General features: G+C 47.9%; 1 protein-coding gene across 1 annotated transcript in view; it reads left to right on the top strand.

The window, feature by feature from the left end:
• Nucleotides 1–13891, top strand: part of LOC147620579 (double-strand break repair protein MRE11-like) — a 92195-nt gene that overhangs the window by 586 nt on the left and 77718 nt on the right. The gene's annotated exons all lie outside the window — the stretch shown is intronic.

Consider the following 13891-nt stretch of genomic DNA (forward strand, 5'->3'; position numbering starts at 1 on the left):
TTATACAAACCTGCACCTACTCTTGGGCACTGATGACGTGAGTAGGGATGTCATAGCTTATTGTCCATGCTATGCATAATAGAGTTGATTATACAAACCTGCACCTACTCTTGGTGGGCACTGATGACGTGAGTAGAGATGTCATAGCTTATTGTCCACGCTATGCATGATAGAGTTGATGAACCTCCACTTCATGTTCCGACAGACATTGGAGTTAATGGTTGCACTTTTGAGTCGAAGTCTTTTTTAAAGTTTAACTTAATGTTTGGTTCTAGCTCTTAAGTGCTTTAGGTCTAGACTTTACAATTCTCTGTTTTGCTATTTTGTGTTGTTTAGTATCTCAGCTCAAAAGGTTTAAGTTCTTATTAAGAAGAAGTGTGTGTATGCTTTTGTGTATGTGTTTTTTTTATTTTTTATTTTTTAAAGTTTCTTTTATTCATGTAATTGTTTTGTTTTCTTGTTTTCTTGTTTTTTTTTTTGGTTTGGTTTGTTTTTGTTTTTTGTTTTTTTTGTCAATGTTAATTAAAAGTCTTTGTTTGATATTATCTTTTGATTTCCTCTCCTTAGTAGCTAGGTTTGTTAGTTTATTTATTGTTGATCTTTCAAATGCTTTTTTTTTTGTCTTTGTTCTTCTTCACTATTATTTCTTTCTCAAATCTGTCAATTCATAAGTTTAGAATTTTTTGACCTTATAAAGGTATATATACACACACATGTATACATACATAGATACACAGATTCATACATACATGCATTCATGCATACTTAAATACGTGTATACATACATCTGTTTTCGGCACGTGTCACCACCACGATGGTTATGTAGCCATAGAAGTCGTAACACTTAAATAGTTCACTAGGCTTGTATTCCCTATTGAGGTGCCTGGCATGCTTATCTTCTAGCTCACAACTGATGGAGTGGATTGAGCTACAGTTGTGGTGGAGGGCTAGAGATGGAGTGGATTGAGCTACAGTTGTGGTGGAGGGTGTGGCACTAGTGAACCCTTGGGGCAAGTCTGATTGGTGTGTCCAATCATATGGAAGAAAGAGCACGGGTTTTCCTTCTTGTTATGTAGCTTCTTGTCATCGTTCAAAGAATCCTTTGTACTATCTACTTTGATCATTTGATCAGGCGTCAACTTGGCTTTAGTCTCTACGGGCTTGGAGGTATACTTGTGATTGGACTAGTCCTATGCACAATTGCCGAGAAACGCGTTTCCTTCAGGGTAGGAAACGTGGAAAACTTTCCTTGTAGGAAACACGTTTCTTTCATGCATTTTTTTGACTTGTTTTTTTTTCCCCCAAATCCAACTTCTGAAAATTGTGACTATTTTGATAAAGACATTTCTCTGTTTCCGTACACTGTTCTCCCTCAACGTCAACATTGAGCTCTGTGTCCTCCCTGACTTGTAGGTTTCTTCACGAATCCCCCACTCATCCTCCCTCAGGTCGCATGCTTGCAGCCAAGTGTGTGTTTTATCAAATTTTTTCAGTTCTTGAGGCTTGAAGCTTGCTAATTTGGGCTAATTTAGGGCAAGATGGAGATGCTAAAAATTGGTGTTTCCATGTTTTCTATGCATTCGATGTTATTTTTACATATTTTATATAGTATATATATGAAATTTTGTACATGCAAAGACCTATAGGTAAGAAACTTGTAGGAAACTTTGGGCTGATTTTAGGAAACCCATTTCAAACAACCCCCTAACTACTATGGTCCTACCAAAGAGTTGCAATGGCTTATGCGTAGTAGACTGGACTTTATGTGGTTTTCCATTATTGTAATTGGTATTCATATTTTGGGCAAGCTCAACCACATCTGCAAAAGTTTGCGGGTGAAATTCGTGCATCCCCCTTTGGAGAGTATGGTCCAATCCAAACAAGAAAGCACCTGTTTACTCCTTGTTTGATTGTCACAACGGCCAATTGCTGTAGTAGGTTGGGCTGCCCGGCACACTAAGGAATGGATGGTTCGCTTTGCGCAGTATGTCCGGGATCATTCCATTAACCACTCACTCTATCACAGGGCTACTCAGTGCACCAAGCGCACTCCGCAGTGGTCACAGAGAGGTAGGTATTGATTCTCATGGCTCTGCCCTCCCTCTGGAGAGTCAATAGGTGGTACGGTGGAGAGTCAGTAGGTGGAATCATGTAGGTGGTGCGGTGGAGAGTACCCCGCAATGACTTGTGCGAGCGCCAACAGTGACTTGGGAATGTGGTGGAATAATTGATGTGTGCCACTTGAAGTAGCCGTTGAGTTGGATGGCCTTTGGGGTTCCCACCAGACACCGTTGAACCCCACTGTCCACTTGGAAGGTTGGCGATTTCGAGCTTGTGTTCTATGGCTAGAAGGTGCTTTGGATTATCCGATAAGTGGAAGCATGGGAAGTTGAAGCGCCATACATAGGGTGTGGTGGCACCTTGTCATAATCATCTCCTTCGGCCGGTGTTTTGGGAGGAAGCTCACCGAGAGATGGGGTTCCCACCAGACAGTGTTGAATCCCACTGTCCACTCTCCTCTGGTCTACTAAAGTGGGGTTCCCGTTGGAAGGTTGGCGATTTTGAGCTTGTGCTCTATGGCTAGAAGGTGCCTTGGATTATCCCATAAGTGGAATCATGGGAAGTTGAAGCGCCATATATAGGGTGTGGTGGCACCTTGTCATAATCATCTCCTCTGGCCGGTGTTTTGGGAGGCAGCTCACCGGGAGATGGGAGCCCGGTGGAGGGATGCTGCAGTGCCCATTGGGGGTGTTCGTGGTGCTCGATGGTGATGCGTCTCCTACGTGCGTTAGTCTTCCGTTGCGCATTCTGACATGGTATTAGAGCCCGGGCGTGTGTGGTCCTAGGCGGCTCAGGCGTGTGTGGTCCTGGGCGACCCCCTCGCACCTCGGTGGCTTGCGGAGCTCGAATCGAGGGAGGATGTTGGAAGGTTGGCGATTTCGAGCTTGTGTTCTATGGCTAGAAGGTGCCTTGGATTATCCCATAAGTGGAAGCATGGGAAATTGAAGCGCCATATATAGGGTGTGGTGGCACCTTGTCATAATCATCTCCTCCGGCCGGTGTTTTGGGAGGCAGCTCACCGGGAGATGGGAGCCCGGTGGAGGGATGCTGCAGTGCTCATTGGGGGTGTTCGTGGTGCTCGATGGTGATGCGTCTCCTATGTGCATTAGTCTTCCACTGCGCTCAACAACCTGTGCTTGTAGGGTGATGAGCTCCATGTCCTACGGAGATGAGGAGGCATAAAGTGCTGTGAGTTTGGTTTCCTGCTCATGGAGGCGCTCTCGTGTGGAGGAGAGGGTTGTTTGTGAAGTGGATAGTGCCGCTTGTAGGGAAGAAACCTTCGCGCGAAGTGTCTCAATGGTGGCTGAAGTGGTTCGGAGATCTGCCGTGGTGTACTCAGTCCAAGAACAGGCTTGTGCCAACTGGAAGTAGTAAAATGTGAGATAGGTGGAGTAAAGGAGGAAGTCCATGGAGATGCTGGCCAAGCCATGTACAATCTGGCGCCGCTGTGCTGCCCACCGCGCCCACCGGGGTGGAGGGGGGTCACGAAAGCGGTGGAATGATGGATCCTCTGAAAAGACAGTTGGCTGCGGGGTGTAGGGAAAGAAACTCGTACACCTCTAGGGAGCCTGGGTGCTCGGTGATAAGAGTTCTCCAAGGGAGTGTTGACTGTCACATGCGGAAGCTCTAGGAGTCTTCTTTCAGCCCTAAGCACCATCCTGGAACATGCTGATGCAAAACGCATGCAGAAGAGAGAGAAGAGATAGAGAGATAGCTGAGTATAAGACCCAGTCCTGGCTGGACTGAATGGGTCACAACAATGAGCAAAGATGCCTTATATAGGTCTTGGAAAACATCTATGGACTGGCCGACCTGCTGTTGGCTAGGTCCTGGACAAATAAATGTCCACATGCTGCAGTCGACACAAGATGGCTCCACTTCATGCACTGGCCGACAGCTCTTGGTTCTCTCCACAAGGTTTTTGCTGCCCATACAAGCAGCACAAGCTCCCGATCTGGTTCTATTCCTGTTCTTTATCTGTTGCCCCTTTAGGAATCAGCTTTGGGATTAGCCTTGCACATGTTGCACATGACATTCCCCTCTGCTAAACTTGATGACAGGATTACAAACTCTGTTCTTGGATGACTGTCATCATCCCGTTGTCTATTCCTAGAGTCTCCTTGTCATCCTTCCCTTCTTGGCAACCTTTCCATTGAAAACCCTACGCGGTCTCCAAATCCACTCCAACTCCACTCCAACTCTGATGAAGATCTATGCATCTGTTCCATCGTGTCCCCTTTCCATTCCTGCCCTGTCCTTGAACACTTTCTCTAGTCTTCTTTCTTGAGTATTGAGTCTGGCACTCTCACTCAACCCTTGGAGGATCATCCTCCCTTGGAACCATTGCGTGAAAGCCTTTCTTGGTGTGCACCTAACTCATAAGATTGCCATTCCCCTTGGGTCTTGTGGAACACCACCAACCAACCTCCTGGGAACTTATTCCATGCCTTGTGTTCCTTTCCTTGGGCCTCGTACCTGTGCACTTTCTTGTACCTTGGACCCGCGCACCTTCATCTGGGACTGAATCAGTGTTTAGCCTTGTTGAGCCTGATGTGCTGATACCAATGTTACAACACCTAATCTATTGCTAATCTAAGACCCAGTCCTGGCTTGTCACGTGCATCCCGCACTTGGATGCCACGTAGACATTTCTGTACAGAAGGTGCAGGACCTGGGATGGTGAGTTGGTCCCATGTGAGCCTAGTCCGGGACGAGTCAGCCAGGGATCCATCTCAGTAGTCCGAGGTCAGGTGTGCATTGTCGTGCACATGAGTCCAAGGTCAGGTGTGCACTGTCATGCACATGAAACAGTGCCAGTCCGCGCTGTGAGTCTCCCTCTAGAATGATGTCAGTGGTTCTGTGTATCTGGTATGGTACCGGATGCCAGATCACTGAGTAGATAGTGGTTAGGGGTAAGGGGCCAGCCCATAGGGCTACCCCGGATCTTAGTGTGGGCATGGGAATGGTGTGGAACCACCCCCATGAGGGCCAGGAAGGCCCAAGCTGAACCCACCAGCCATGGAGGGGCTGTAGGACAACCCTAGGGCATAGGTAAGGCAATTTCCAGGAGTTTACAGCCTTTATATGGCTGTAGGGCAAGTATGGGGCAGCCCATACAGGCTGCCCAGCCCTTGGATTGTGGGCAAAAGATGTGCCCAGCCCTTTAGAATCAGGCGCATCACTTTCAGCCTGTTAGGAAAAAAAGGCAGCATTTTTTGGGATTTAATTCAGCATTTATTGCTGAATTTACAGTCGTGGGAATATTTGATGCTGGCCGACTGCTCCTGATGGAGTAGTATAAATAGAAGTGCCCATAATCCCAATCATTCATCTCATTCTCCACCAAGAGCTCAAGCATAAGAGGCTAGACAAAGCCAAGAGGGTGCTTAGCAAAGGGGTGAAGGATTCAGGTCAAGGGCAGGGTATTCCCAGCCAAGAAAAGGTCCAAGATTGCTGTATTTTCTTTTTAGATTTCTCATCATTCTAATAAAGCAAATACACCATCTGTGGTGGGGGCCCTACAGAGGGTAATTGGGACCCAATACTGTGTCCTCTCCATCTCTCCCTCTCTGTCTCTCTATTTTTTGCACTTCTCCTTTCAGTTTGTGCGTTAATTTCTGTCGCGAAAAGAGTGCTGAATTCTGAGTATTGAAGTTACCGATTCTTCTCCGAAGCTTCCGTATATTACAGTGGTATCAGAGCCTACTTCAAGTACAAGATTCAGCAAAGAGACCAGAATTTTTTCTCGCTCGTGTGGTTGGTTTTTAGACGCCGGTGGAGTACCCCTTTCGGAGCGACTCCTGTCTCTCGAAGGACGGTTGGTTTTTAGCCTCCGGAAGCCTCCGGAAGCCTCCGGAAGTCTCCCACACAGATAGTGGATGGTCAGATTGCGTTCCGGAAAGGAATTGCATTTTCCTGCTATGGCGAGCTTCGACGACGAGAGAGACCAAGAACCATGGGACCAGAGTGTACCAGGCAGCCCAACTAGGGCACCAGGCTTGAGTGTCACAGACATGTTCCAGCAGATGATGCGAGCAATCGCAGAACAGACCGCCAAGTTGGATGAGTGCTCTCCAGCGTCGCGTTTTTCATCTCCTCCTCCCTCTCCTTCTGTATCCCAGATACCAGATCCTCGTCACAGGGATCCTCTCGCGGGGTCACAGCCGCAGCCAAGCTCCTTGCTTGAGTTGCAAATGCATGCATTGGAGATCCGACAACGAGAAGACGACGCCATGCGACGCGTGGAACACGAGCGTTACCTCAGAGCTTTGGACGCCAGATTGACACCGGTGGCGCCCTCGAATCATTTTCCCGAGAAAATGAATTTCAGTAAGTATAATGGTAAACTCGATCCCACAACTCTTTATTCATGGTTACATCAATTTGAAGCTTACTTTGCCGCAGTGAGGAAAACAGATACTGACAGAGTGATCTTAGCCAGTTGGTACTTGGAAGGTGAGGCCATTCCTTGGTGGACTCAGTGGGCTCATGCCCACACCAGAGCAGGTATGGCAGCTTATGTGTGGGACGAGTTCGTCCGCGACCTTAAGTAGCGGTTTCTACCGCCCCACTACCTTGAGCGACTCGAAGACGAGTTCAGGGGAGCGCGTCAGAAGGCGCAACCAGTCCTTTAGTTTGCCAATAAAATTTTGACCTTATGTCTGCAATTAGGCTTATCTGATATGGACAAGAAAGGGCAGTTTTTGTATGGCCTGGACACGCAAATCCAATGGGAGGTGTGTATGTTTAGGCCAGCCACCTTTGAGGACGCACTCTCGCTTGCGCAGAGTGCAGAAATGAAACACAATGGTGGCAAGTCCAAGACTTCCCAGCCGGCTTCTCCCAGGACTAACGCCTCGGGGGGCAAAAGCCAGAACCAGACGGGGTCTTCCCCAGGACAAAGCCCGGGAGCCTCTGGCTCCAAGAACTCGAACAATGCGTCTAAGCTTACTCCAGACCAAAAAGCGGAGGCAGGCAAGACAGGTGGCAAGTTGAGTGCTGAAGAGCTTTCTCAGTACAAGAAGGAGGGTAGATGTTTCTTTTGTCATACAAAAGGACATACTTCTCGGGATTGTCCAAAGAAGCCTCCAAAGGCCGCCGCCGCCTCCACAGCTTCCGTGGTGAGCTTAGCTCCCACACAGACCCCAGCGGCTACCCCTAGTTCTTCAAACCCTGGTGCTTCAGTTGAAGCAATTATTAGCCGGGAGCTCGAAGATGAGCAGAAGGGCGCCCATGACCAGGAGTATGAGCGCAACGAATTGCTCAAGTCCTTTGGCTACATAGGTGGCCAGAGAGTCGTTGTCTTGTTTGACATCGGCAGCACGGAGGATGTGGTCACGGAACAGGCCGCTAGGCGTGCCCGTTTCGAGCTGACTTTGGTGGACAAACAGGTTGAGGGTTTTAGCACAGGTATGACAACGAGCGTCAAATATGAAGCTCTAGGTGCTAAGTTAGTGATTCAGGGCATAGAGTTTGTGCGTGACTTTATGGTTGCCCCTCTTGTAGGAGCAGACAATTTTTTGGGTATTCAGTGGTTTCACAAGTTTCTTCCTAATGTCAAGTGAGACAAGCACATGTTCTTGATCGATCGGAATGTGTCAAACGTGACCATTAAGTGTGAGCTAGGAATTCCGAACTTTTCGCTCATAAGCCACTTACAGGCTAAGCAAGCAGTCAAGAAAGGCGCATTGTGTGCGATGATTTACATCCAGACAGCCCAGACGGTGGCCAGTGCTTCCGAAAAGTTCCAGAAGATTTTTCTTCGGGACAGCCTCCCTCCCCAGCTCCCCCCGTTTAGACCAGAGGATCACAGGATTGACCTCCTCCGAGGCTCGGAACCCCCGAGCAAGTTTTCGTATCGCCTTTCCAAGGCAATGGAATCGGAGTTGGACCGCCAACTCCGAGAATTGTTGCAAGCTGGCTTCATCCGCCCCAGCGTATCGCCATTTGCAGCACTGATCTTATTTGTCAAGAAAAAGGATGGGTCTTCTCGTTTGTGTGTCGATTATCGTGCACTCAACAAGCTGACTATCAAGAGCAGATTCCCGATGCTTCGAATCGACTATATTCTTGAGAGGTTGAATGGAGCAAAGGTGTTCTCAAAATTGGATTTAAAGAGTGGGTACCACCAGGTACGGATTGTGGAGGGGGACATCCCTAAGACAGCCTTCCGTATAGAACGGGTCCACTATGAGTTTGTGGTCATGCCATTTGGCTTGACGAACGCCCCAGCTACATTTAACCGCATGATGATGCGTATTTTCTGGGATTTGATTGGACAGTGTGTGTTCATATTTTTGGACGACATTCTGGTATTTTCAGCTACGGTTGAGCAGCATGACATTGATGTGGAGAAAGTCCTTAAGTTGCTGAAAAGCAATGAGCTCTACGTCAATGAAAAGAAGTCAGAATTTTATCTGTTGTTCCAGGTGCATTACTTGGGATATATAATTAGTGCTGAAGGCATTCGACTTGATCTGGCTAAAGTGGCCGAGGCTGTTAACGGGGAAGTACCTCAGACGGCCTATGACATTAGATCATTTGTGGGTATATGCCAGGCATATTCCACCCACATCGACAAGTTTTCTGACCTCTCGGCAGATCTCACCGATCTGCTAAAGGGGGTGAAAACAAGAAGGCAAAAGATTCGAATGACTCTACGAGCGTTGGAGGCATTCCAGAACCTCAAGGTGGCTTTATCAGAAGCACCTTGTTTAGCACTTGCCTCGTGGGACGAACCATTTCAAGTGATCACCGATGCGAGTAACATCGCAATTGGAGGTGTATTGCAACAGAATGGTCATCCAGTAGCTTACATGTCTCGTAAGTTACTGTCCGTCGAGAAGAACTACTCAGTCTATGATCGTGAACTCCTAGCAGTAATACATGCCTTGAAACATTGGAAACATTTCCTATATGGCCGTGACTTCGAGGTTCGCACTGACCATCAGGCATTGCACTGAATTCAGACGATGCCAAGTGCACAGTGGAGTGATCGACAACACTGCTGGAGTCAGATATTCCAGCAGTTCGGTGGTATGATTGAGTACCTTCCAGGAAAGGCCAATCCAGTGGCCGATGCTTTGAGCAGGAAGGGATAAGTGTCTACGATTAAGACCACTAGACTTGACCTTGTTGGTACAGGACTAGAGGACGTGAAGCACACGTACGCGGATTCCGAGGAATTCGGTACTCAGTGGGAACATGCATTGGATGCCACAGGACCATGCCATTGATACGCGATGGTTGGCTTTTCTACAAAGGCCTACTATGTGTCATGAAGTCATTCCGGGCAGCTCTTCTTCATGATGCCCATGACGCCATTACAGGTGGTCACAGGGGCATGAATTCGACTCTGGAGAAATTAGAACGGCAATACTATTGGCCAAAGATGAGGCGTGATGTGTTTACATATGTACAACGCTGTGACATTTGTCAAAAGGTGAAAGCTCCTCATGGAAAGAAGATAGGGTTGTTACAGCCCTTGCCAATTCTTGAGGGTCCTTTCCAGGACATTTCGATGGACTTTGTCACAAATCTGCCTCCCAGTCCGAGTAAGCGTAATACGGAGTGCTTAATTATTGTTGATAGATTTAGCAAATTTGTTATGCTTATTCCTTGCAGGGCCAATGTGACCGCCGAGGATGTTGCCCAGTTATTCATTCGGCATTGGTACCCGATTGGCGGGATTCCTAGGACCATAGTGTCAGACCAAGATGCCAAGTTTACCAGTCATTTTTGGAGGGCATTGATTGATAATTTTGGTACTAAGCTGAATTTTTCCAGTGCATTCCACCCACAGACAGACGGCCAGACAGAGATATACAACCAGTTGGCCTTTGATGTGCTGAAGTGTTATGTCCACGATTAGCAAGGTAAGTGGTAATCGTATTTGCCTTTAGTTCAAGCTGTTTTGAATGACTCTTTTTCTTCAGTTGAGGCAAAGACCTTTCCAGTCGTTGTTAACCAGGACTTTCGTCTTTCAGTATCGGAGGCAAACAGAGTGACGGAGTCTTACCAGGAGATTTTAGAGTCCTTAAAGGACAGATTGGCTAAAGCGCAAGAGGCCTACACACGACAGGCCAATAAAGACCGAAGGGATATGAAGTTTTCGGAAGGGGATTGGGTTTATCTTCGGATTATGAAGCGAAGATTGAAGCAGGTGGGCAAGCGATGCCCAAAGTTGTCTTTCAGGAGCTTCGGACCTTTTCCCATCCGGAAAAAGATTAATGAGGTGTCTATGCAATTAAAGCTACCTTCGAGTTGGACTATGCACGATGTATTTCATGTCAGTTGGTTAAAGCCATATGCAGGTCCACCCACTTCAGAGGTCAAAGACGAAGCGGAACTAGACATTGTGGATGAAGTAGAAATTATGGTTCTAGAATAGATCCTTCTGCACCGTTTCAAGCATGGCTCAGGCCGAAGACTACGACAGTTCCTCACGAAGTTTCAGGATCGAGGAACTCATGAAGCGGTATGGCTCGACAAAGAGTTTTTTGAAGACTATCCGGCGTTATTGATGGATTATTTGGAGGCTATGCAGCTTCCGTCAAGTTAAGCAGAAGGGGATGTCACGTGCATCCCGCACTTGGATGCCACGTAGACATTTCTGTACAGAAGGTGCAGGACCTGGGGTGGTGAACTGGTCCCATGTGAGCCCAGTCCGGGAAAAGTCAGCCAGGGATCCATCTCAGTCGTCCGAGGTTAGGGTGCATTGTCGTGCACATGAGTCCAAGGTCAGGTGTGCACTGTCCTGCACATGAAACAGTGCCAGTCCGTGCTGTGAGTCTCCCTCTAGAATGATGTCAGTGGTTCTGTGTATCTGGTATGGTACCGGATGCCAGATCAGTGATGAGTAGATAGTGGTTAGGACAAGGGGCCAGCCTATAGGGCTACCCCGGATCTTAGTGTGGGCATGGGAATGGTGTGGAACCACCCCCATGAGGGCCAGGAAGGCCCAGGCTGAACCCACCAGCCATGGAGGGGTTGTAGGACAGCCCTAGGGCACAGATAAGGCAATTTCCAGGAGTTTACAGCCTTTATATGGCTGTAGGGCAAGTATGGGGCAGCCCATACAGGCTGCCCAGCCCTTGGATTGTGGGCAAAAGATGTGCCCAGCCCTTTAGAATCAGGCACATCACTTTCAGCCTGTTAGGAAAAAAAGGCAGCATTTTTTGGGATTTAATTCAGCATTTATTGCTGAATTTACAGTCGTGGGAATATTTGATGCTGGCCGACTGCTCCTGATGGGGTAGTATAAATAGAAGTGCCCATAATCCCAATCATTCATCTCATTCTCCACCAAGAGCTCAAGCATAAGAGGCTAGACAAAGCCAAGAGGGTGCTTAGCAAAGGGGTGAAGGATTCAGGTCAAGGGCAGGGTATTCCCAGCCAAGAAAAGGTCCAAGATTGCTGTATTTTCTTTTTAGATTTCTCATCATTCTAATAAAGCAAATACACCATCTGTGGTGGGGGCCCTACAGAGGGTAATTGGGACCCAATACTGTGTCCTCTCCATCTCTCCCTCTCTGTCTCTCTATTTTTTGCACTTCTCCTTTCAGTTTGTGCGTTAATTTCTGTCGCGAAAAGAGTGCTGAATTCTGAGTATTGAAGTTACCGATTCTTCTCCGAAGCTTCCGTATATTACAGTGGTATCAGAGCCTACTTCAAGTACAAGATTCAGCAAAGAAGCCAGAATTTTTTCTCGCTCGTGTGGTTGGTTTTTAGACGCCGGTGGAGTACCCCTTTCGGAACCATTGCGTGAAAGCCTTTCTTGGTGTGCACCTGACTCATAAGATTGCCATTCCCCTTGGGTCTTGTGGAACACCACCAACCAACCTCCTGGAACTTATTCCATGCCTTGTGTTCCTTTCCTTGGGCCTCGTACCTGTGCACTTTCTTGTACCTTGGACCCGCGCACCTTCATCTGGGACTGAATCAGTGTTTAGCCTTGTTGAGCCTGATGTGCTGATACCAATGTTACAACACCTAATCTATTGCTAATCTAAGACCCAGTCCTGGCTTGTCACGTGCATCCCGCACTTGGATGCCACGTAGACATTTCTGTACAGAAGGTGCAGGACCTGGGATGGTGAGCTGGTCCCATGTGAGCCTAGTCCGGGACGAGTCAGCCAGGGATCCATCTCAGTAGTCCGAGGTCAGGTGTGCATTGTCGTGCACATGAGTCCAAGGTCAGGTGTGCACTGTCATGCACATGAAACAGTGCCAGTCCGCGCTGTGAGTCTCCCTCTAGAATGATGTCAGTGGTTCTGTGTATCTGGTATGGTACCGGATGCCAGATCACTGAGTAGATAGTGGTTAGGGGTAAGGGGCCAGCCCATAGGGCTACCCCAGATCTTAGTGTGGGCATGGGAATGGTGTGGAACCACCCCCATGAGGGCCAGGAAGGCCCAAGCTGAACCCACCAGCCATGGAGGGGCTGTAGGACAACCCTAGGGCATAGGTAAGGCAATTTCCAGGAGTTTACAGCCTTTATATGGCTGTAGGGCAAGTATGGGGCAGCCCATACAGGCTGCCCAGCCCTTGGATTGTGGGCAAAAGATGTGCCCAGCCCTTTAGAATCAGGCGCATCACTTTCAGCCTGTTAGGAAAAAAAGGCAGCATTTTTTGGGATTTAATTCAGCATTTATTGCTGAATTTACAGTCGTGGGAATATTTGATGCTGGCCGACTGCTCCTGATGGGGTAGTATAAATAGAAGTGCCCATAATCCCAATCATTCATCTCATTCTCCACCAAGAGCTCAAGCATAAGAGGCTAGACAAAGCCAAGAGGGTGCTTAGCAAAGGGGTGAAGGATTCAGGTCAAGGGCAGGGTATTCCCAGCCAAGAAAAGGTCCAAGATTGCTGTATTTTCTTTTTAGATTTCTCATCATTCTAATAAAGCAAATACACCATCTGTGGTGGGGGCCCTACAGAGGGTAATTGGGACCCAATACTGTGTCCTCTCCATCTCTCCCTCTCTGTCTCTCTATTTTTTGCACTTCTCCTTTCAGTTTGTGCGTTAATTTCTGTCGCGAAAAGAGTGCTGAATTCTGAGTATTGAAGTTACCGATTCTTCTCCGAAGCTTCCGCATATTACATGGCTGGACTGAATGAGTCACAACACTGAGCAAAGATGCCTTATATAGGCCTTGGAAAACACCTATGGACTGGCGGACCTGCTGTCGGCCAGGTCCTGGACAAATAAATGTCTACATGCTGCAGCCGACAGAAGATGGGTCCACTTCATGTGCTGGTCGACAGCACATGATTCCCTCCACAAGGTTTTCCCTGCCCATACAAGCAACACAAGCTCTTGATTTGGTTCTATTCCTGTTCTTTATCTGTTGCCCCTTCAGGAATCAGCTCTGGGATCAGCCCTGCACATGTCTTGCACATGACACTGGCTGTTGGGGCCCCGTTTGCCACCACAGGTGCAGGCATGGGGATGGAAACCGTGGCAGAGGGAAGAGAGGTGTCCGAGTGGCATCGATTGTGGAAGCAGTTGGCAAAGTTAGGGGTGGAGGAGTGTCCGCTGTTCAGGAACTCGGAGCTGGCGAGACGGAATGTCAAACGATAGGGGAGGGAATCACTGGAAGAGTTTGCTAGGCGGTGACTGGGGCTGGAGGGGAAACATCAAATGTGACATAGGGGTAGGGGGTGTAATGGAAATGGGGAGAGAAACGAAGGGCTGAGGATGTTGGGAGAGGGTAGCGTTTAATAAATAAACATGTTGGGCAATGTTTATAAAGAAAGTTTAGCATGTTTATTTTTTTAAAACAATGTTTTATTTTGCGTACGTTTTCTGAAGTTGTTTCTCCATGTTTC

This window comes from Cibotium barometz, chromosome 31 (genome assembly GCF_041138505.1).
Source record: "Cibotium barometz isolate CiBa-2024 chromosome 31, ASM4113850v1, whole genome shotgun sequence".
NCBI classification, from domain to species: domain Eukaryota; kingdom Viridiplantae; phylum Streptophyta; class Polypodiopsida; order Cyatheales; family Cibotiaceae; genus Cibotium; species Cibotium barometz.